This window comes from Muntiacus reevesi, chromosome 16 (assembly GCF_963930625.1).
Source record: "Muntiacus reevesi chromosome 16, mMunRee1.1, whole genome shotgun sequence".
NCBI classification, from domain to species: Eukaryota; Metazoa; Chordata; class Mammalia; order Artiodactyla; family Cervidae; genus Muntiacus; species Muntiacus reevesi.
This window is the reverse complement of record NC_089264.1, coordinates 46,048,550-46,074,407: the sequence shown is the minus strand read 5'-3', so window position 1 is coordinate 46,074,407 and position 25,858 is coordinate 46,048,550.

Here is a 25,858-nt window from a genome sequence, read left to right as displayed (position 1 = left end):
TTAACCTGGATATGTGGGATCAATACAAATTAAACTAACTATATATCTTTATGAAATTCATAAGATTAGAAATCTTTTAAAGAGACTAACCTGTTTCTGGTTTTTTCCAAATTTCATCTGAACCAATGGAGCATGGAAATCAGTTTCTCAGTGGATAAATTTTGCCACCATGTCTTTGACTTTAGAAATCTCTTAAATAAAGTTCTGAATACTTGTATATGATAATGCAGTTGCAGTGTTTCTTATCACAGTATATTAATGTTGTGATACTGTTCTATATTTATGTTTATTTATATGCTTAATATTCCTGTTATTTTTTTGCACGTAACCCTCTTTTTTGTAAGGTAAAGGTGATATGTACTCCTTATGAAAGCAAATGATATTATCAGTGTTTTTGAAGAGATATGGAAGTTGCTTAAAGTGGTTTTTAATCCCTTTAGGCTCACAATCACATCCTACTTAGTAGGTATCAGTGTGTGTGTGCTTGTGTGTGTGTGTGTATGCATGTGCATGCTCAGTTGCGTCCAACTCTTGGTGACCCCATGGACTGTAGCCTGCCAGGCTCCTCTGTCCACAGAGCTGTCCTGCCAAGAAGACTGTACTGGGCGCCATTCCCTTCTCCAGGGGATCTTCCTAACCCAGTGTTCAAACTAGTGTCTTTTGCAGCTCCTGCATTGATAGGCAGATTCCTAACCACTGCACCACTTAGAAAGTCCAGCTGGGGTCTGAGAAAGTAGTCAAACACAAGTCTGTTTGTCTTTGATGCATACGATGTTCTTCTTGCAATTCCAAACTGCCTAGGCAAAATCTTTAAACATTAATTCTTGAAGAATAAAAGAATGCCAAAAGCTTATTGAAAACCAGTATTTCAGATACCTATTTACATTTATAATTTAATGCTCTCAAAAAACTCTCAAATTAGGATGACTCTGTTAATAACTCAAATCACACTTGAGATTAAATGTAAACACTGAACATGTATGAGCTCAACTGCCATTTTTTTCCTCTTTTTTGTCTAATTACCACAGAGAGTATATTTCTGCCTCAAAGATCTTACTCCCTGCTCCCTGCTTCTTGAAAGCTCATTTTCCATAGTTTTTTTGTGCCTACTTTGTCCTCTTTTTTCCAGCCTACATCAATTTCTTCTTGAAGAAGTGTTACCTGACTTCCCTAAATATTACTCTTCCCTCTTTCATATTTTATTTCCCATATGGGAAAAATTGTCTCTCTATCCATCTATGTATTTAATTATCTACCTACCTGCCAATATACCTACCCTATGCAATTTCCCCCACAACTGGGGTAGAAAACCCATGAAGCAAAACATTTACTTTTTTTTTAATTCCATATCCCAAGCATCTAGAACAGTCAAAATATATTTGTTTAGAGGAGGAAATTTGTCCAGATGGAAAAAAAAAAAAAAAAAAGGAATTTCAATAAAGCTTAGGAGTTGATTGAATGAAAGACTGTTGTGATAACTATTTAATATTGTCTGACTCCAAATACTTCATTTACTATTTAAGATTGTTTTAGATAAAGCATATTGATTTGATATTCACTCAAAAAGGAATATGCTATGAATATAGGAAGAAATATTTTCCATATTGATTAGGCTAGTGTTATGAACAACACACTACTCCCTCACACACATGAAATTATAGAGAAGAGTCTATATTCTTCTCTTGTTAAAGGATCTACATTTGATTATAAAGTGTATAATGAAAATTTTAATTTATTTCTTTAAAATTTCATGCATGACATGTTAAAAATAGTCATTTGGTAGTCACTAAATAAAATTTTCATATTGATAATGTGGTTGGTAAATGATAGTGAACATCAAAGAGGCTTGAAAATATAACAGTTTAATACATTCATGTAATGAAAATTCTCTTTCAATGGCTGTGTATCTCCTCTTTTTCTTACCATTTTTATCATTTAAACTTTAAAGCTTCTTGTGGTGTAGTGCCTCAGGATATGATTTTTTCTTTTATAAATAAATGATGCCCAGGCTAAAGTGATGAACTAGTGGGTAAATGAAAAGAGACATGATAGACCATTTGACTCTTAAAAGTGCTGGCAGCAAACAAAACGTATAATGATATGAAAAAAAAAAGTCCTATAGGAAGTGCAATTGGTCTAGAATAAAACCTGACATTTAAAAATTATTTTTAGTCATCAAAATACTGTGTTTTGTTAAATAAAGCGATACATAAAAGAATAAATACTTTCTTCCAGTATAACACAAGAATTATAAATGGGGATAATGAAAAATAAAATGAATAATAATAAATTGAGCAGATAGATACTCCTTTGGTTTATAGGCAACCTTTCGCTTCACTTTAGTTTTTTTGTTTGTTTGTTTGTTAATGATTGTAGTGAAGATTTAGAGTGTTTTTGTGTTTTACGTGTCTTGAAATCACATCACTGTAAACCATAGAAACAGCATAGTGAGGTCACAAAAATACAAAATACAAAAATATTTCTTTTTTATATGGGTACTGGCTGAAGGCAGTTGAATTTTTTTGCTAAAATTTTAGAAATATTTTCTAGTTTTCTCAAATCTTATTTATTTATTTATTTATAAATGGAGAAGAAAATAGTCCAATTACTTGTCAACTACAACTAAGATCATGGAATCCAGGCCCATCGCTTCATGGCAAATAGATGGGGAGACAATGGAAACAGTGAGAGATTTTATTTTTGGGGGGGCTCTAAAATCACTGCAGATGGCAACTGCAGCCATGAATTTAAAAAACATTTCCTCCTTGGAAGAAAAGTTATGACCAATCCAGACAGCATATTAAAAAGCAGAGACATTACTTTACTAACAAAGGTCTGTCTAGTCAAAGGTACGTTTTCTCCAGTGGTCATGTATGAATGTGAGAGTTGGACTGTAAGGAAAGCTGGGTGCTGAAGAATTGATGCTTTTGAACTGTGGTGTTGGAGAAGACTCTTGAGAATCCCTTGGACTGCAAGGAGATCAAACCAGTCCATCCTAAAGGAAATCAGTCCTGATTATTCATTGGAAGGACTGATGCTGAAACTGAAACTCCAATACTTTGGCCACCTGATGCAAAGAACTGACTCTTTGGAAAAGACCCTCATGCTGGGAAAGATTGAAGGTGGGAGGAGAAGGGAACGACAGAGGGTGAGATGGTTGGATGGCATCACTGGCTCGATGAGCATGAATTTGAGTAGGCTCCAGGAGTTGGTGATGGACAGGAAAGCCTGGTGTGCTGCAGTCCATGGGGTGCAAAGAGTCAGACATGACTGAGTGACTGAACTGAACTGAAAGAGAATTTAACATTCTTTCAAAGCACATAAGCACTGTGCACAATAAGTCTTCAAAAGTTCTTTCTGTCTGCAGTGTTCTGGATATCAGTCAGCACACAGAGTGATATATTTAACAGCAATTTAAAGAAAAACAGTCGTCTTAGCAAAGATTGCTGAAAATATGTGTCTATGTCAAATAACTATATATCAATTTGCATCTCCCTAATGATTTATATTGCTTCTAACAGCCTTGTTTCTAATTGGTCTCCATCTGATCTCCAAAAGTGTTTTAGCTCCAAGTTTTTATTCTTTTACTTTTCTATGCTCATACATGTTTTTTTTTTTTTTTTTCTTTTTCTTTTTTCAAAATCACCAAGCCTTTAACTTGATTCTAACACTATCTACTTGGAGATAGCATCACATCCTATAGGTTAAGGGCTAAGTTCCACAAAATTCCCACTTCATACACCAGTTACAAATCCAGGTTCTCATCCATGCTTCTATCCAACTGAATAAACATTTTTTTTTCCAGATTCAATTAACTTTCTCAGAGAACTCAGAAAAACAGGTTACTTACTAAATAACCAGTTTGTGGTGTTGGAAAAGACTCTTGAGAGTCCCTTAGACAGCAAGGAGATCAAAGCAGTCAATATTAAAGGAAATCAGTCCTGGATATTCATTGGAAAAACTGATGCTAAAGCTGAAATTCCAATACTTTGGCTATGTTATGCAAAGAACTGACCCATTGGAAAGACTGAAGGCAGGAGGAGAAGGAGAACAGAGGATGAGATGGTTGGATGGCTTCACTGACTCCATGGACATGAATTTGAGCATGCTCCAGGAATTGATCATGGACAGGGTAGCTGGCTTGCTGCAGTCCATGATATTGCAGACTAGGACATGACTGAGTGACTGAACTGAATTATACCAGTTTGTTATAAAATAATATAACTCAGGAAAAGCCAAATGGAAGACATGCACAAGGCAAGATATGTGGGAAGGAGCTTGAAGTTTCCCAGCTTTCTCTCTCCCAGTGGGTCATTCTTCCTATTTATCCATTAATTCTAGGAGATTCTGTTTTGTGGTCCTTCTTGTTTCTGGACTCCATCTGTATTCCTTGCCTCATGGCCCTTTCTTTCTTCAAGGACAGCACCAGCAGCCTGAGTCATCTCTTATCACATTATTCTGATCTTATTGGGCAGATCTGCATAATCCAGGATACTCTCTATTTCTTAGGTTAACCACTTAGCAAATTTAATTTGATCTGCAAACTGAAGTCTCCTTTGCAGTGTAAGGTAATATATTCATATGGTCTGGGAATTTGGATGTGCACGTTTCTAGAGGGCCATTATTGTGTCTACCATAGCATTGACAATGAGTGTTTGATAATGTCTGCTTGTCATATTACATTGTACTTTAGGGAGATGACCTGAACCCAGCTGTTTCTTTGACGTTGATGGGGAAGACAGCACTATGTGTTTGGCACCATTAAAGAACCTGTCTGCAATGCAGGAGACTCAGGTTCAATCCCTGGTCAAAAGGTCTTCTGGAGAACAAAATGGCAGCTCATTCCAGTATTCTTGTCTGGGAAATCCCATGGACAGAGGAGCCTGGAGGGCTACCATCCATGGGGTTGCAAAAGAGTCAGACATGATTTAGCAACTAAACAACAACATAGCAAGATAAGTTAGCAAATGTCTTATTTTGAATTCTGAGATATTGGTTGCTGTTTTTATTAAAACTTGGATTTTTACATCATTTTAAGTTTCCAATAAAATTCAGACAAAGGTATGGAGATGTCCCAAATAGCCTCTGCCCTCACACATGAACCCATAGAAAACAGACACAGTAGATTAAAAAATAATAATAATAATAGATTAGAAGGAGACTCGAATTTTCATTAGATAAAATACATGCCAGAAGTCAGTGGAACAAATATCTTTAAAGTACAAGTTAGAGAACTCCTTCATAAGGGAGAAAAGCAATGCAAGATGAAAATCTGTATTTTACAAAATAGTAAAAAACACCACATAAAATTAAGAATGTGTGGAAATACAGACTCATTTTTTCCAGGGCTATTATAAATCTGAATATGAAAGAATAATAATTTTACTACTTGGAAATGTTTTAATTGACTAACATTAATCCATTTATTCTTCTACATAAGTTCATTTTTAATGAATTCAACTTTCTTCAGGGATCAACAAATTAATTTAAAAGATTCGTAAAAGTCAAGCTTTGATGAAAATATATTTCACATTGCTAGCCATCTTAAATGTAAAGGAGACATATTAAATGTGATTCAAATCAACTATACTTCAATAAAAAAATTGATTAAAAGTGATAATTCAGTCATATAAGCTTCCCATTAACACCATAATTTATTTTAAAATATCATAGGACTGACTTTTACATTAAGTACATGTGCATGTGTGCTCAATTGCTCAGTTTGTCTGACTCTTTGAGACCCTACGTACTGTGGCCCAGCAGGCTCCTCTGTCCATGGGAGGAGGAGTCCATCTTTCTGTCCTTGCCTGTCCATCTTGCCTGTCCATCTTTCCCAGGCAGGAATATTGGATTGTGTTGCCATTTTCTTCTCCAAGAGATTTTCCCGACCCAAGAATGGATCAAACTGGCATCTCCTGCATTGTAAGACAGATTATTTACCAGGGAGAAGCTCCCTTTACATTAAGATATTAAAGTGTATAAGTTTACTTGGATTTAGGTTAAATGCTCTAAGATTATCGAAGAATTTGTGTATTCTTTGAACAGTTTATTCCATACTTGTCTACTATTTTTTATTTTTTAACATGACTATTACAGATCTATAGAAAGTGAAAGTGTTAGCCACTCAGTCATGTCCAACTCTTTGTGATCCCATGGACTGCAGCCCTTCAGGCTCCTTTTCCATGAGATTTTCCAGGTTAAAATACTGGAATGGGTAGCCATTCCCTTTCCCAGGGGATCTTCCTGACCCGTGGATGGAACCCAGGTCTTCTGCTGTGCAGGTAGATTCTTTATCCTATGAGGCACTGAGGAAACCTAATATAGATCTAACAACTCTTCAAATCTCAAACCTCTTTCTTTTTCCTATGTGCAATTTGCTTTTGACTTGAAAACAAACTAATCAGACATGTTAAAACTTTGTGAAAGATGAATCACCTTTAAGTATGTATGTTCTTATGAAGTCTCCAATGGTCTAAAATGCAGGGACTCTGCAACAGACAGTGCTGGCATTTAGAAACTTTTCCTTTGTTAGTATATAAGATTCTTGATCATAGTTCAGGGGTTTATAGAAATCTGAAAGAGAATTACATTATTTTGTATAAGCAAATTCTATACATAGAAGAAATCAGCATCCACAAGTTTTTATTTGTGTTCTACCCACTTTTATAATCCCTTAACCAGTTAATATTCTGGGGGAACCACTCCAGTGTTCTTGCCTGGGAAGTCCCAGGAACAGAGGAGCCCAGTGGGCTGTTATCTATGGGGTCGCAGAGAGTCAAACATGACTGAAGCGACTTAGCAACAGCAGCAGCAACAGAGGTTACATGTTGTTATTACCTAGCTAATGTGAAAATACTACATTATGATACACTTAGCTTCTAAAAGAAATAAACGAAAATAAGAATGGCCTTCTTTGCAAAGATGAGATAATTTAGTACTGTTATTACTGTTCAGTTGAAGGTAAAAAATAGATTCCAGTGGTCCTAAGTTGAATCCATGTCTTCTAATTTTCCTAAATTTATTTCCTAAGACACAGTTATCTACTTAATAAGTGTATGTTGATATATAGACAGTTTTTCTAAGGCAAGGTTTTAAGCTTGGTTTTTATAGTCAGAAAGCCTGAGATTTCCTTTCTTAGTTTTAGTTTTCTTTAACTATACAATGGGAGAATGAGTACTGGATATTTTGAGGTTACTGCCTGTGATGTGCTTGACAGGGAACATGGAGCTGAGTTTGTTAGCATTAAACTAGTGGAAGTGTTATTCTCAAAAATATATAAGCAACTCCTGCAGCTCAATTCCAGAAAAATAAATGACCCTATCAAAAAATGTGCCAAAGATCTAAACAGACATTTCTCCAAACAAGACATACAGATGGCTAACAAACACATGAAAAGATGCTCAACATCACTCATTATCAGAGAAATGCAAATCAAAGCCTCAATGAGGTACCATTACATGCCAGTCAAAGTCTATAAGCAATAAATGCTGGAGAGGGTGTGGAGAAAAGGGAACCCTCTTACACTGTTGGTGGGAATGCAAACTAGTACAGCCGCTCTGGAGAACCGTGTGGAGATTCCTTAAGAAACTGGAAATAGAACTGCCATATGACCCAGCAATCCCACTCCTGGGCATACATACTGAGGAATCCAGATCTGAAAGAGACACGTGCACCCCAGTGTTCATCGCAGCACTGTTTATAATAGCCAGGACAAGGAGGCAAGCTAGATGCCCATCAGCAGACGAATGGATGAGGAAGATGTGGTACATATACACTATGGAATATTACTCAGCCATTAAAAAGAATTCATTTGAATCAGTTCTAATGAGATGGATGAAACTGGAGTCCATTATACAGAGTGAAGTAAGCCAGAAAGATGAAGACCATTACAGCATACTAACACATATATATGGAATTTAGAAAGATGGTAATGATAACCCTATATGCAAAACAGAAAAAGAGACACAGAAGTACAGAACAGACTTTTAGACTTTGTGGGAGAAGGCGAGGGTGGGATGTTCTGAGAGAACAGCATTGAAACAAGTATACTATCAAGGGTGAAACAGATCACCAGCCCAGGTTGGATGCATGAGACAAGTGCTCAGGGCTGGTGCACTGGGAAGACCCAGAGGGATGGGATGGAGAGGGAGGCGGGAGGGGGGATCAGGATAGGGAACACATGTAAATCCATGGCTGATTCATGTCAATGTATGGCAGAAACCACTACAATATTATAAAGTAATTAGCCTCCAACTAATAAAAATAAATGGGGGGAAAAAAAAAGAGCAACTTGAATAAAGTCTAAAACCATGCAAAAATAAATAAATAAATAAATAAACAAACAAACAAATAAATAAATAAACTAGTGGAAGTGACTTTCAGAGGGATGCAACTATGTGTGGAAATCCAGGGCTTCCCTGGTGCCTCAGACAGTAAAAGATCTGCTTGCAATGCAGGAAACCTGGATTTGATCCCTGGGTTGGGAAGATCCCCTGGAAAAGGAAATGGCAACCCCCTCCAGAATTCTTGACTGGAGAATCCCATGGATAGAGAAGCCTGGTGGGCTATAGCCCATGGCGTTGCAAAAAGTCAAACACGGCTCAGAGACTAACACTTTCAAAATAATTCTACTCATTGTTTCCCCATGAGTCTTAGTGTTTTTCCTTTTTAATACAGAATTGTGTCTAATATAAATAGTATATGTATAAATGCCTAATCAAAAACAGAATCAAGCACAGTCTTTTCTTCCTGCTTATTTAGGATGCTGTCCAACTGGAAAGAGCAAATAATTTTATTCCTTTACTTCATTTTTACCTACACTTTTAAATTATTGTCTAAAAAGTTTATTGGCTTTACTGAAACTATGGAGTAGAAGAGTTCATAGCAAGAATTGTTCTTACTGCCTATAAGAGCTTGAGGCTCAGGACATAATGATTTACAACAATATGATTGGATCAAAGGTAAAATAATGACAAGTGAAAAAGTGAATGGGATTCAAGCATTGACTGAAACTCTTTCCTTTCTTTTTCTTTTTTTTTTTCAATATTATATGAGAGTTTCTGGTTTCTATGAAGTTGATTTCAGTAATTCCAGAAGGTCAAATTGGAGTGAGAGAAAAACAATTCTGGCTAGGTAAATATCTTTTTACCTGAATGTCTAATTATCTTAGTGTGACATTACATTAAAGTGTTTTTTTTGTTTGTTTGTTTCATTTTAACCTCAAATTGTAATATTGCTTCTTCAGTAGCTTCCTGAGTTACCTAACTTATCTATCTTTCACTATCATATCTAGTAAAGTAACAGATGTAGATTTTATTAAAATCTATAGGAGTTAAGTACATTATGAATAGACTCAATTTTGAAAAATAAAACTTTACTTCATAATTCAGAGATGCAGAATTTATGAAAAATAATGAAAAGACTTAGACTAAAGAATTGACTTCTATTTCAACAGATTTTTTCACACGTTAGAAACAGCAAACTATTATACAGAGAAGAGGCGTATATACAAAGTTTGCTTATAAATGTTAAATGCATGTTATATTTATTATATACACTGTGTATATTACATACACATATATATGCCAAATTTCCAGTGACAGCACACATTAAAAGCTTTAAAGCATTCTGTTGTGACAAATTTGATTTATTCAAAATAGACTTATATGCAAGTGTATGTAATATTGTGCAAAAATGTTTTTACCTTTTAGAATGAGTGCTCATGAAATGTAGAGGGGGAAAAAGGAGCACTAGAGCAAAGGTCCAAATACCTGGAATCGGGAACAAGTTTAGATATATTTTGACATTTTAAAAGGCACCTTCCTTTTTAGCTGTGTCTCTCAATAGAAGATAGTATTTGTGTCATTTTATTTTTTTATTGTTATTATTTGCAATTTGGGTAATAATGAAAATACTTTTAAGAGTATTCATAGGATTCTCCAGACAAGAATACTGAGTTGGGTAGCCATTTCCTCCTCCAGGGGATCCAGTAAATAGTTTGGAGAATCCAGAGATGGTGTCGTCAAAGCAAAAGTTAAACTGGATAAAGTTAAACAAAATATTGAAATCTGGGAGAGAGAAGCTATCTCAATTGGAACTCAGTTGAAACAGAGACTGGGAGAATTTTTAAGGTCCTGGGATGAGCAGAAACACCACCCACCTGTTTGCTAATTAACATTCTGTACAGAAAAGGTAACTTTTCTTGTGTCTTTGTGACAGGAGGTAGTTTGCTGTACGGTTTGGAGCAAGATGCCCACAAAATTTAGGCTCCTACCTTTCAACACAAGCTGAAAGTTTAAGGGGTTATCTCCCTTAATATTTAGGCTTCCCTGGTAACTCATTTGGTAAAGAATTAACCTGCAAGGCAGGAGACCCCTGTTTGATTCCTGGGTCGGGAAGATCCACTGGAGAAAGGGAAGGCTACCCACTCCAGTAGAGTCCATGGGGCCGCCAAGTGTGGGACATGACTGAGTGACTTCCACTTTCTCTTAATATTACATTCAAAGAAATGTATCTCAGATCCTTGTGGAAGGCACGTAGGGATTGTAAAACTCTAAGAGATCTTTAATAAGAGGGGGAAGGGAATTTACAGTGACAATTTACTAGAGAAAACACTGTGAAAATAGAGGTTAAGACTTTAAATCAGGAAGAAAGCTATCCCAGTTTTAATTACATCAAGGGGAACATTCAGGAATTATAACCAGTATTATTGGTGTAGACCATTGGCTAAGATTCTGCTGGTAGCTTTGCTGGTCACTGGTAGAGACCACTCACAAGTTGAGGCCATATTAGGAGAGAGAGAAGAGTTACGAATATACTCTAGGACCTTGTGTTGGCAGACAATCTTTTAGACTTACAGTGAAACACTCTTTGGGTACTTTCAGGAATAAGTAGGGCAGAGGATTACTAACAATCCAACAATTAAACCAGACAAAAAGAAAACCAAGTTATTTCACAGCCATAAGCTAGACAGGCCTGGAATTTGTATAGTAAATCACACTGTTCTATGTTCTTCTATTAATGTTTGAGTGTGTAAGGTGAATTATGCTCAGCAAAGCTGATTTCTTTTTTTTCAAATCATGGATTTCCAGTTACAATTATGTAAAGTGGGCTTCTCACATGGTGCGAGTGGTAGAGAAATCACCTGCTAATGTAGGGGCCATGAGAGAGCAAGTTCAATTCCTGGGTCAGGAAGATCCCTTGGAGTAAGAAATGGCAACCTACTTCAGTAATTCTTGCCTGAAAAGTTCCATCAAGAGAGGAGCTCGACAGGCTAGAGCTCATGGGTTTGCAAAGAGTCAGAAACAACGGAACACGTGCACATGCATGGACACACACGAACATTATATAAAGTGTCTTCTTATAGAGGGATTACTTGTCTGCTAGACACTACATGGTGGTACTTGTATAAGTAAACCAGACAATTGAACTTCCTCCATCATTTAAATAATTCGTTCCCAGTTATTCTAATCCTTGTTTAACATAGCATGAATTAGAAAAGAATTGTCTCTTTTTGCTGGAGAAGCAAGAACTAGACCAGATTTAAAGGACATTGTTAATTGCTGTGTAAATAAATAAGCCTTTCTTAGCAGAAATGTCTTTCTTGTTTAAGAAATGAACAGCAGTCTTAAATAGGTTTCTTTTTCACTGTGGAATTTCTCTGTGTATTTAACACACTCTTTAAATCTCTAAGAGAGACACTTAAGAAAAGTTTCTTAACTAATTTAATCACAACATTTGTTGTCTTAAAGGAGGCTTAATATATTGTAGAACCAGGATTATGTGGCCCAGATTTAGGAAAATAATGTAGTTCAAATCCCTTAGCATCAATCCATAGAGAGAAATTTTTAAAGTTTAAGTAGTGAAGCTGACACAGCAAGTAACTTGCAAATAGCAAAAGCAAACCCCGACAAATCAACAGCCAAGTGTTTTTGCCTCCTTCTGTATTAAAGAAGCTGGTCTGTAGTGTAAAAGGAAGAAAGACTCATTTTTGGAAAGGAAAGAAGCAAGAATCAGAACCCAAAAGACTCATTAATGGTCAAGTTCCAATTAATGGCATTTTTTTTTTTTTTTTTTCTGTTTGGAGGACTTCTACATTTGTTCTACATGTTGCTGATTTGAATTTCTGCAGCAAGAAATTACTTTTTTTTCCTGCCTCTGCCGATAATTTAATTTTGCAGCTATGCATTCCTTGCATTTCCATCTCATTTTTTTTTTAAATCCCTGAATCTCTTTGAATTCACACTGAATGGTTATAGATGATTTCAATGGTTATAGATGTTTTTCCTTAAAATGTTTATGAAAAGTGCCCATTGTCAGTTTGATCTCTTAGAGTTCAGGATACATTACAACAAAATAAAATAAATTCTACATTTTATTTATTCTAAGATGCACATTTTGCAATTTATGATATACAATGGCTCTGACCTGGTGGCAGTTGAATATAAGTGGGTCTGTGAGTGTATGAATATCAAAACCATCTGTATCCAAATATTCAAATTACATTCCAGTGGTTTCAAAAAAATCATATGGTTAATAGTGGAATTGTCTTTTATTACATAGGAATCATTGGTTTCTGGAGGTGATAAATCAGACCTATTTAGAAACATGTCAAGGTTGGAACCAAAGGATAATGAGATCTCCTTAAAGACAAAATTAACTAAGGACACAGGACCAATGGTGGCAGCCCTTTTACGGATTATTTTAAGAAAAGCTTTATCCTAGTAGTCTTGATAGCATTCAGGATGGCATTGTGTTTGAAAGTATGGATATGAAGTGCATGAGTTAAAGATTTTCAGAAATTTGTACTTTGAAGGTGAGAGTTTTCAGAAATCTTAACTAAGTTAATTTGCTTACATTGCCTTTTTAAAGCAAATGCAACAGTCTTATATGGTATGCTGCGGAGTGTTCAGTCATGTCTTACTCTTTGCGACCCCATGAACTGCAAGTCCATCCAGCTCCTCTGCCCATGGGATTTTCCAGGCAAGAATACTGGAGTGGTTTGCTATTTCCTACTTCAGGGGATCTTCCTAACACAGGGATTGAACCCATATCTCCATGCGTTTCCTGCATCTGCAGGCAGATTCTTTACCGTTGCTCCGCTATGTGGTATCTATATAATTAATTAACTTGAAAATAGTTCTTTCAGAAAATAAAATATGTGATAAAAGAGACTATCTCATAGTTTAGCTGGCAGAACCTTTTCCTTTATTCAGTTGTTTTTAAAATAGTATTGGCCATTAAAGTTAATGTTTACTTTAGAGGCAATAAAATGTACAAATTATAGCAAAATCAGCATTTATTTTTATAAAATGAATTTTTAAAAATATTTTAAATAAATATTTTTATAATTTTTAAAAATATGAATATTTAAAAATACATTAAATATTCTAATTTAGACTATTACAGGCTAAATAAACTTTTTTCCTGTCCAGTTAATATACAAATTAAATGCTTCATCAATTGTACCTCCAAATAATTTTCTCTAGAACTCCTGCACTTCTTATAACATTTTAAAATTTTTATGTATGAGTAAATATTTCTATGCAAGAGTAAATAACAAAATTGTAGTCAAATACAATTCTTTTAAGAGGGAAAACAAGAGCGAGGACTTGCATAAATACAGCATGCATCTATATAAAATTACATAGTGTTATTCCTGTGGTAGGATAAATATAAAGACCAGTGAAGCAAAATTTAAAAAAAAAAGGAAATCTAAATTTTATATGATAAAGTTGGTATCTTAAATTAGTGCAGAAGGAATATACTATCCAGTAAACTTTTTTTTTTAATTACTGTATTTCTGATGTAAAAAAATTCACATCAGTAGCTCATATTATTTTCCAAAAAAAAAATTTTGTAAAATCTCAACATTTAAAAAATTATAAAATATATATATATATATATATATAAAAATATATTTTGGGGTCAGGCCATCTAAAACAAAACAAAGGAAAACAATAAATTCAAAAGCTAGAAAGGAAACAACAAAATTTAATAAATCAAGGCTTCAATCTTGTAAACAACCCAATTCTGGAGAAAATGTTTTCATTAAATATCATGCAGAATACATAAAAAATTCTTATAAATAAAAATATAAATTGGAAGGTGTTTGAAAAGTATGTCATAAGAGGAAATGCAAATGACCAGTGAGTGAGTGTTAGTAGCTCAGTCATGCCTGACTCTGCGACCCCATGGACTGCAGCCCACCAGGCTCCTCTGTCAGTGGGATTTTCCAGGCAAGGATGCAGGAGTGGGTTGTCATTTTTTTCTCCAGAGGATTTTCCCAGCCCAAGAATCAAACCCAGGTTTCCTTCACTTCAGGCAGATTCTTTACCGACTGACCTAGGAGGGAAGCCTTTAATGACCAGTACTGATATGAAAATAAGTTCAACCTAAATATTAACAGAGAAAGTATAATTAAAACTAAAGTAGTTGGAATTTTTCACCAGTCAGATTAGCAAATATTTTTAAACGTGATGATGTCAGATGCTGACAACAGTGTAGAAAAATGTGAACTTTCATATACTGCTTGGAATTTTCAATTTTTACCAATTTTGAGTACAATCTATTAGTACCTATATTTTCTATGCTGCTGTCACAAATTACCAGGAACTGGTGCCTTAAAACAACAGAAATTATCTCACAGGTCTGGATGCTAGAAGTCCAAAATAAACATAACTGGGCAAAATCAAGGCCCCCAATGAAGGAATCTGAAATTCCTTTTCCAGCATAGCACATATGATTCATATTGGTAGGGAAATATACCCTCTAGAGACTCTCAGAGAAAACCATTTCTAGGTCTTTTAGCTTCTGTGACTGCCAGCATTCCTGGGCTTGTAGGTGAATCAATGCAGTCTTTCAAGGCTAGCATCTTCAAATTTCTCTCTGCTTCATCTTCACTTCCTCTCTGTGTGTTTGTCTGTAAAACTCTCCCCACCCCCACATCCCCGCCCCATTTTAACGATAGATGCCTTTAGGTCTCATCCAGAAAAACCAGGATCATTCTCCCACCTCAAGATTCTTAATGGAATATGCAAAATGTGCAAAACCTTTTCTTTATATATGCTGACATTTATAGGTTCAGTTGATAGAAGCTCCAGTCACCAAATTGAAGACTAGAGTCACTGGAATCATCTTTGGTTTCCCTGTCTCTCATGTTCCACATTTAGTGTGTTGGCAAATTAATTTTGGCTCTACCTTCAAAATAATTCCAGTCCTCCACTGCACTGGTTTAAGCCACTATCAATATTTACCTGGATTAGTTCAGCAGCTTCTTAACTAATCTTTCTGCTTATATTCTTTTTTCAGTTCAGTTCAGTCGCTCAGTCGTGTCCGACTCTTTGCGACCTCATGAATCGCAGCATGCCAGGCCTCCCTGTCCATCACCAACTCCCGGAGTTTACTGAAACTCATGACCATCGAGTCGGTGATGCCATCCAGCCATCTCATCTTCTGTCGTCCCCTTCTCCTCCTGCCCCCAATCCCTCCTAGCATCAGGGTCTTTTCCAATGAGTCAACTCTTCGCATGAGGTGGCCAAAGTATTGGAGTTTCAGGCTCAGCATCAGTCCTTCCAATGAACACCCAGAACTGATCTCCTTCAGGATTGACTGGTTGGATCTCCTTGCAGTCCAAGGGACTATCAAGAGTTTTCTCCAACATCACAGTTCAAAATCATCAATTTTTCGGCACTCAGCTTTCTTCACAGTCCAGCTCTCACATCCATACATGACCACTGGAAAAACCATAACCTGACTAGATGGACCTTTGTTGGCAAAGTAATGTCTCTGCTTTTTAATATGCTATCGAGGTTGGTCATAACTTTCCTTCCAAGGAGTAAGCTTCTTTTAATATCATGGCTGCAATCACCATCTGCAGTGATTCTTGCTTAGAGACATTCAATTCTAATACACAGTCATCCTTTAAATTGTTAAGGCAGGTTGTGGCAATATGCTAATTAAAAGCTTGCAAGAACTCCTCTTCCTAATGAGCATAAAAACAAAGTCACTACAGTGGGCCACAAATCCAGCATAATCCTCTTCTCATCCCATAACTCTGATCTCCTTTCTTACCACTCTCCCCATTCATTCCACTCATTTCACTCTTAGCTACACAACTGTCCTTGCTGATTCTTCACTTCAGGAATACCCTTGATTTAGAGTTTTAATTCTATACTCTTCTGTTCAGAATTTACTAACCCCAGCTATCCACCTGAAAAACACCCTCACTTACAAAAGCCCTGAACCAATTGTCACTATATGATGATATCAACCTACAGCATCATATTTAAATCTGAAATTCCTTTCCTGATATAGCATATCTGATTCATATAGCACTTCTTTTTTCACCTTTATCCCACCATTCTTTCCAATTTCTAGCAACTGAAAATTGATGTCTTTGTTATTTTGATTGTGAATCATCTAATTTCTGCTAGCAGGTTAAAATTTCCATTAGAGTAAGGATCAATTTTATTTTACTGGCATATCCCCCAAAGGAGAACAATGTTTCATATAGAGTATATTTTTAATATGTGTATAAGTTAACAGATTGCTCAGTGTTACCATGTGACTTACAGTGGCATGTCATTTCATTTTGTGTCTTCTTATTAAAAATATTTGTACTTTTTAATACACAGTTATAGCTTCTTCTAACATTTGAACCTTTCTTTGATGTAAATCTCCAATGACTCAAGCTACACAGGAACAACACACAGAGAAATGTGTTTTCTTTCAAAGCTTCATAAGTGATTCTATAGTAAACTCAGATTAATTAGTTCTTTTAATTGTAAAATTCTAAGGTGATTTCCTCTTTAACCTGCTATACTTTACACGTACACATATCAAAAAAGTACTTTGGAATTTCTATTAGAGAAATAAACATACATGCTTGGACAAGAATATCAGTGAAACTATAATTAGAAAGAAAATTCACAAAAATTTAAGATAAAAAATATAGAAAAGGAGACTTCCCTGATGACTCAGATGGAAAAGAATCTGCCTGCAAGGCAGGAGACTAGGAGACCTGTGTTGGGAAGATCCCCCAGAGAAGGGAATGGCAACTCACTCCAGTATTCTTGCTTGGAAAATCCAATGTACAGAGGAGCCTGTTAGGCTACAGTCCATGGGATCGCAAAGAGTCAGACACAACTGATAAACTCGCAATAAAGATATAGGAAAGTAGTATGTGTAGACTTTCTTACTTAATACTTTTATTACTGATATTTTACTTAATATACTTACTTTATATATTTTCTGTGAGATAATTCAATATATCAAGGTGATAGAAGTTGGATGAGCATATACTATTTCAGACATAAATAATGACAAGGAAGATTTATTCCCTTTTCTCAAGGACATTATAATTCATTGGAGGGAGGTGCTTTGAATAGAAGCCTCATGTGAAATAGGCACTCTTACAATGTGGGCATATTCTGTTGCAGTATCAAAAGTGACAGAATTGTTTTATGTAAGCTTACACATTAGGAAATTCATAGTTTAAGTATATTAGTTACAAAAGAGGGCCGAAAGCATTCTGAGAGAAAACAATCTGAGAGCGCAATAATCATTGAACAGAGAGGTCAATATGGCTTAAAGATGGACTATATCTATTGGGTACATATTGGCAAGCGTATTCACATACAAGGAGAGAGAAAATTGGGACCAAGATTATCAAATTGGGAAGTGAATCTATTATAAAACTCTGCAAGACTTTACTTTTTTCTTTTTACAGTTTTAGAAGTAATATTAAAGGTTGAATTTTGAGTACCTCTTAATTATAAATCCTTTTCTTTTCTCCATAAACATATAATTATTTCTCTGAACAAAAACTTAATAACTGCTGACAACTGTCAACCAAGCAGCATATTTTTCTATTCTGTTTTCTGTCAACAAAGAATGGAGATATTTGAGCAATGATATTTCATATAAAATTATACTCTTTTAGAATTGCAGACTCAAATACAGAAACAGCCATCTTGAGTTAAGAAAATAAAGCATATACTGGAACCAGTTTCAACTTATTTATTTTGCAAATTGTTTAGCATACTGCCCAAACATCAAGAAATATGCCACACAAATATCAGTATATGTCCACACATGACTGTCCTGAACATTTTCTACTATTTGTAAAAATTAAGCAGTAGAGAACAATTACTGAGAGTAGGGCATAAAAACCTGAAACAGTATTTCCACTGAAAAATACATAAATAATATTACAGAGTAAAGACTTTTCTCTTTCTCCTCTTCCCTTCTTTCCCCTTCCAATCTAATGCTACTGTCATATTAACAACATAAAGACATTCAAAATAGCAAAGGGTATTAACAGTTTGTTCTTTTTTTTTTTTTTTTTTTGTAAACTTAAATGTTCTGTATTTTTGAGATCAAATGGTTTTACCTTTTTAAAATCATTGAGCTAAAGGATCTTTTGTTGAGCTCTTGCAAGTCGTAGAAGTTTTTGGTATAAAAGTGATAGCATTTGCTGGAGGGCAGTCGCTGGGGATGGGACTAGAAACCTTCACAACACTAGCTGATCCAACTCTTCAAAAATGGCTCTATAAGTTATCAAAAAAGTATTTTGAGAGCAACTGGAGATACAGTTTTATAGGCACAAAATTGTGTGCAAGAGGATCTTCTTAATAAAGACCCAGGGGGAGACGAAGACTAGTGAGAAGTTCTTTGCTAAAGGCACAAAGGACTAGAAATATTATCTCTCACCTTGCTGGAAGGCACAGGGAAGAGAAAGTGTGAGCACTGATACAGTGATTTTTATCATGAACATACTGGACTGTAGCAAAGCAAGCAATTGCATTATTCAAGGTTCTCCTGATAAACAGAAATATGGTAGAAACAGAACCTACAGGAAAACAATTATACCTATGGAGAGAGGGAATTTATCTTAATATATTATCTCAGTAATTATGGGGACTGGAAAGTCTGAAATACATAGGGAACGCATATTTCCAACACAGGTTGGATATTCAGGAAATTATTAATGCTGCTTTCTTAAATATGAATCCAGAGGGCGCCAGTCTGGAAACTCAGGGAGGGCTCCTATGTTGCAGTCTTGGGAAAATTCCTTCTTTAGGAAACCTGTCTATTCTTAAGGTTTTTGACTGATTGGATGAGGCCCACCAATATTATGGAGTATAAGCTGATTTACTCAAAGGCCACTATTGAAATGTTGTTGTTGTTGTTCAGTCGCTCAATAAGTCCACTCTTTGCAAGTGCATGGACTCCAGCACACCAGGCTTCCCTGTCTTTCACTATCTCCCAGAGTTTCCTCAAACTCATGTCCTTTGAGTCAGTTATACCATCCAACCATCTCGTCCTCTGCCATCCCCATCTCCCACTGCCTTTAGTCTTTCCCAGCATCAGGGTCTTTTCCAGTGAGTGGCTTCTTCACATCAGGCGGTCAAAATATTGGAGACTTAGTCTCAGCATCAGTCCTTCCAATGAATATTCAGGTCTGATTTCCTTTGAAATCAGGATTGAATGGTTTGACCTTCTTGCTGTCAAAGGGACTCTCAAGAGTTATCAACAGCACAGTTCAAAAGCACCAATTCTTTGGTGCTCAGCCTTCTTTATGGTCCAACTTGCACATCAATACATGACTACTGGAAAAACCATAGCTTTGATTATATGAACTTTTGTTGGCAAAGTGATGTCTCTGCTTTTAATATACTCTCAGGGTTGGTCATAGCTTTTCTTCCAAGGAGAAAGTATCTTTTAATTTCAGGACTGCAGTCACCATCTGCAGTCATTTTGGAGCCCAAGAAAATAAAATCTGTCACTGTTTCCTTTTCTTCCCCCATCTATTTTCCAAGAAATGATGGAACCATATGCCATGATCTTAGTTTTTTGAATGTTGAGTTTAAGCCAGCTCTTTTCACTCTCTTCTTTCATCTTCATCAAGAGGTTCTTTAGTTCTTGTTTGCTTTCTGTTATTAGGGTGGTCTCATTTGCATACCTGAGAATATTGATATTTCTCCTGGCAATCCTGATTCCAGCTTGAGCTTAATCCAGCCTGGCATTTTGCATGATGTACTTTGCATAGAATTTAAATAAGCAGGTTGAAAATATACAGTCTTGACATACTCCTTTCCCAATTTTGAACCAGTTCATTGTTCCATGTCCAGTACTAATTGTTGCTTCTTGACCTGCATACAGGTTTCTCAGGACCCAGGTAAGGTGGTCTGGTTTTCCCATCTCTTGAAGAATTTTCCACAGTTTGTTGTGATCTACACAGTCAAAGGCTTTAGCAAGGTCAATGAAGCAGAAGTAGATGTTTTTCTGGAATTCTCTTGCTTTTTCTATGAATCAACTAATATTGGCAATTTGATCTCTGGTTCCTCTGCCTTTTCTAAAACCATCTGGAAGTTCTCAGTTCATGTACTACTGAAGCCTAGATTAAAGGATTTTGAGCATTATCTTGCTATCATGTGAAATGAGTGCAATTGTGTGGCAATTTGAAAATTCTTTGGTATTGCCCTTCTTTGGAACTGGAATGACCTTTTCCAGTCCTGTGGCCACTGCTGAATATCCCAAATGTGTTGCCATTTTGAGTGAAGCACTTTAACAGCATCATATTTTAGGATTTCAAATAGCTCAGCTGGAATTCCATCATCTTTTCTAGCTTTTTTTTTTTTTTTTTGTCTTTTTGGTAGTAGTGTTTGAAATGTTAATTCTAACCAAAAACTGACTTCGAAGCAACATCCAGACTAGTATTTGATCAAACAACTGAGCACCTAGCCTAGCTAAGCTGACAAATTAACTTGACCATCATGGCCATTAAAATTTAAAAGATCTAAGATTCAAAATAACATTTCCTGACTTATACAGCTTAATATAGCCAATGTATCTAATAATTCACCCATCATTTGAGTCAACTAGTTCAACTCAACTCTCTCTGTGAGCCTCAGAGTAGTCAATAATTCAAAGAAAGTTTCCATTATGAGCTGTAAAAAGTCTGGGTTGTTTCTTCAATTTGATTCCCAAATTCTACTTTCTCACACTTGGATTTACATACACCTTACACGCGGTCTTCCCTCCTAGGTTTCTAATCATTGTTGCTTTAACTGTATCTTGACCAGAGGACACACCATGAGCCTAATGAAGACCAGGCTTTTGCCTTTCTTAGATACAACTGCAACTCAAGAGTACTCACACCTCAGAATGAATGCTCAGTACATTTCCGGGTGATGATTTTGTGGTTTGCCTGAATTCTGAATCATTTGTGTACCTTTGCTACTGAATTATTATAACATTGCTTTTTATTTTAAAAACTTGTATTGAAATTATGCAGTAGCATCAGTTTGAATCCTTTTTCAAAAGCCACTTTCCTTAGCCTTTCAAGTGTAAACTGAAGCCACATGAGGCACTATTTACCATGTTTGGGGAACAGGATGTACTTTAAAACTGCTGCGGCCTTTCATTATGAACAATTTCTTCTAAGTAATGTTTTGAACCATAGGATAATTATTTGAAAAAAAGAGTTGGGAGAGTGAAAAAAGTTCTGTCTTTTTCAGAGCAATTCCCTTCATTTTAATTTTGAAGTATCTCCCAAGCTTCAATTTTTATTGTGTATATTACATATATATATAATGCAATCTTATGTCTATAATATAAACATTATGTTTATATTACAAATATTATATATACAACCTATAATATATGTGCACTTATATGTACATTATATAAAATATATCTGTTTTTAGTGCTAGGAGATGAATGTACATTCCTTAGAAGAGCTAAAGAAATGCTTGTGCTTGAATTCACATTGATTTTACTCTAACTTTAAATACATAATACTATACAGTGACTACAGCACACATTGCTGTATTTAAAATGGATAACCAACAAGGACAGAAAAATCTGTTTAATATTCTATAATAACCTAAAAGGGAAAAAATTGAAAAACAATATATATATATATGTGTATATATACACATATATGTATATATATATATACACATATTATATATGTATAACTGAATAACTTTGCTATACACCTACCTGAAACTAATACAACATTGTTAATCTACTATATTTGAATATAAAACAAAAAAAATTTTTAAGCTATTGATAAAGTTCTTGTGATTTTACATTTCATGCAAACCTCTTAATAGCTTTTGAACATTCCAGCTGTAAGCACTGATATTTATCTATCTCTGGCCTAGGCAAAAAATAAAATTAGTATAAACACCAAGATTTAGAGGTATATTTCATTTCCTTTCTTAATGATAAAAGTATTTAATACCGTGATGAAATAGAGACTTTTCTATTACATGAGTTTGGAGAGCAATAAATGAGAAAAATCTTGGAAATATGTTAGATTGTTGCTGGTCATTCAGTTAGTATTCATTCAGTTTAGTTCAGTTCAGTCGCTCAGCCGTATCTGACTCTTTGTGACCCCATGGATTGCAGCACACCAGGCATCACTATCCATCACCAACTCCTGGAGTTTACTCAAGTTCATGTCCTTTGATCGGTGATGCCATCTAACCATCTCATCTTCTGTCATCCCCTTCTCCTCCTGCCCTCAGTCTTTCCCAGCATCTGGGTCTTTTCAAATGAGTCAGCTCTTCATCAGGTGGCCAAAGTATTGGAGTTTCAGCTTCAACATCAGTCCTTCCAATGAACACCCAGGACTGATTTCATTTAGGATAAGCTGATTGGATCTCCTTGCAGTCCAAGGGATTCTCAAGAGTCCTCTCCAACACCAGAGTTTAAAAATATCAATTCTTTAGTGCTCAACTTTCTTTATAATCCAACTCTCACATCCATACATGACTACTGGAAAAACCATAGCCTTGACTAGACAGACCTTTGTTGGCAAAGTAATGTCTCTGCTTTTCAATATGATGTCTAGGTTGGTCATAACTTTCCTTCCAAGGAGTAAGGGTCTTTTAATCTCATGTCTGCAGTTACCATCTGCAGCGATTTTGGAGCACCCCAAAATAAAGTCAGCCACTGCTTCCACTGTTTCCCCATCTATTTCCCATGAAGTGATGGGACCAGATGCCATGATCTTAGTTTTCTGAATGTTGAGCTTTAAGCCAACTTTTTCACTCTCCTCTTTCACTTTCATCAAGAGGCTCTTTAGTTCTTCTTCACTTTCTGCCATGAGGGTGGTTTCATCTGCATATCTGAGGTTATGGATGTTTCTGTCAGCAATCTTGATTCCAGCTTGCACTTCCTCCAGCCCAGCGTTTCTCATGGTGTACTCTGCATTTAAGTTAAATAAGCAGGGTGACAATATACAGCCTTGACGTACTCCTTTTCCTATTTGTAACAAGTCTGTTTTTCCATGTCCAGTTCTAACTGTTGCTTCCTGACCTGCATACAGGTTTCTCAAGAGGCAGGTCAGGTGGTCTGGTATGCCCATCTCTTTCAGAATTTTCCGCAGTTTTTTGTGACCCACACAGTCAAATGTTTTGGCATAGTCAATAAGGCGGAAATAGTTTTTCTGGAACTCTCTTGCTTTTTCAATGATCCAGCAGATGTTGGCAATTTGATCTCTGGTTCCTCTGCCTTTCCTAAAACCAGTTTGAACATCTGGAATTTCACGGTTCACATATTGTTTAATCCTGGCTTGGAGAATTTTTAGCACTACTTTACTAGCATGTGAGATGAGTCCAGTTGTGCAGTAGTTTGAGCATTCTTTGGCATTGCCTTTCTTTTGGATTGGAATGAAAACTGACCCTTTCCAGTCCTGTGGCCACTGCTGAGTTTTCCACAGTTGCTGGCATAGTGAGTGCAGCACTTTCACAGCATCATCTTTTAGGATTTGAAATAGCTGAATTGGAATTCCATCACCTCTACTAGCTTGGTTCATAGTGATGCTTTCTAAGGCCCACTTGACTTCATATTCCAGGATGTCTGCCTCTCGGTGAGTGATCACACCATCGTGATTATCTGGGTTATGAAAATCTTCTTTGTATAGTTTTTTTGTTTATTCTTGCCACCTCTTTTTACTATCTTCTGCTTCTGTTAGGTCCATACCATTTCTGTCCTTTATTGAGCCCATCTTTACATGAAATGTTCCCTTGGTATCTCTAATTTTTTGAAGACATCTCTAGTCTTTCCCATTCTATTGTTTTCCTCTGTTTCTTTGCCCTGATCACTGAAGAAGGCTTTCTTATCTCTCCTTGCTCTTCTTTGGAACTCTGCATTCAAGTGGGTATATCTTTCTTTATCTCCTTTGCTTTTGTCTTCTCTTCTTTTCACAGCTATTTGTAAGACCTTTTCAGACAGCCATTTTGCATTTTTGCATTTCTTTTTCTTGGGGATGGTATTTGCTCCCTGTCTCCTATACACTGTCAAGAACCTCCATCCACAGCTCATTAGGCCCTCTGTCTATCAGATCTAGTCCCTTAAATCTATTTGTCACTTCCGCTGTATAATCGATAGGAATTTGATTTAGGTCATACCTGAATAGTCTAGTGCTTTTCCCTACTTTCTTCAATTTAAGTCTGAATTTGGCAATAAAGAGTTCATGATCTGAGCCACAGTCATCTCCTGGTCTTGTTTTTGCTGACTGTATAGAGCTTCTCCATCTTTGGCTGCAAAGAACATAATCAATCTGTTTTCGGTGTCGACCACCTGGTGATGTCCATATGTAGAGTATTTTCTTGTGTTGTTGGAAGAAGGTGTTTGCTATGACCAGTGCATTCTCTTGGCAGAAGTCTGTTAGCTTTTGCCCTGCTTCATTCTGTTCTCCAAGGCCAAATTTGCCTGTTACTCCAGGTTTTTCTTGACTTCCTACTTTTGCATTCCAGTCTCCTATAATGAAAAGGATATCTTCTTTGGGTGTTAGTTCTAGAAGTCTTCTAGGTCTTCATAGAACCATTCAACTTCAACTTCTTCAGCATTATTGGTCAGGGCATAGACTTGACTTACCATGATACTGAATGATTTTCCTTGGAAACGTTTTTGAGACTGCATCCAAGTACTACATTTCGGACTCTTGTTGACTACGATGACTATTCCATTTCTTCTAAGGTATTCTCGCCCACAGTAGTAGATATAATGATCATCTGAGTTAAATTCACTCATTCCAGTCCATCTTAATTCGCTGATTCCTAAAATGTCAACGTTTGCTCTTGCCATCTCCTGTTTGACCACTTCCAATTTGCCTTGATTCATGGATCTAACATTCCAAGTTCCTATGCAATATTACTCTTTACAGCATCAGACCTTGCTTCCATCACCAGTCACATCCACAACTGGGTGTTGATTTTGCTTTGGGTCCATCTCTTCATTCTTTCTGGAGTTATTTCTCTGCTGAACTCCAGTATCATATTGGGTCCCTACCAACCTGGGGAGTTCATCTTTCAGTGTCCTATCTTTTTGCCTTTTGATATTGTTCATGGGGTTCTCAAGGTAGGAATACTGAAGTGGTTTGCCATTCCCTTCTCCAGTGGACCACATTTTTTCAGAACTCTCCACCATGACCCGTCTGTCTTGGGTGACTGTGGTCGTAGACAAGGCTGTGGTCTATGTGATTAGATTGGTTAGTTTTCTGTGATGGTCATTTTCATTCTGTCTGCCCTCTGATGGAGAAGGATAAGAGGCTTATGAAAGTTTCCTGATGGGATAGACTGACTGAGGGAGATACTGGGTCTTGTTCTGTGGTTGGGGCCGTGCTCAGTAAATGTTTAATCGAATTTTCTGTTGATGGGTGGAGATGTGTTCCCTCCATGCTATTCACCTGGGGCCAAACTATGGTGGAGGCAGTGAAGATAATGGTGATCCCCCTCAAAAGATCCCAGGCATGTACTGCTACAGTCCATGCCCCCAACCCTGTAGCAGGCCACCACGAACCCACGCCTTCGCCGGAGACTCCTGGACCCCCACAGGCAAA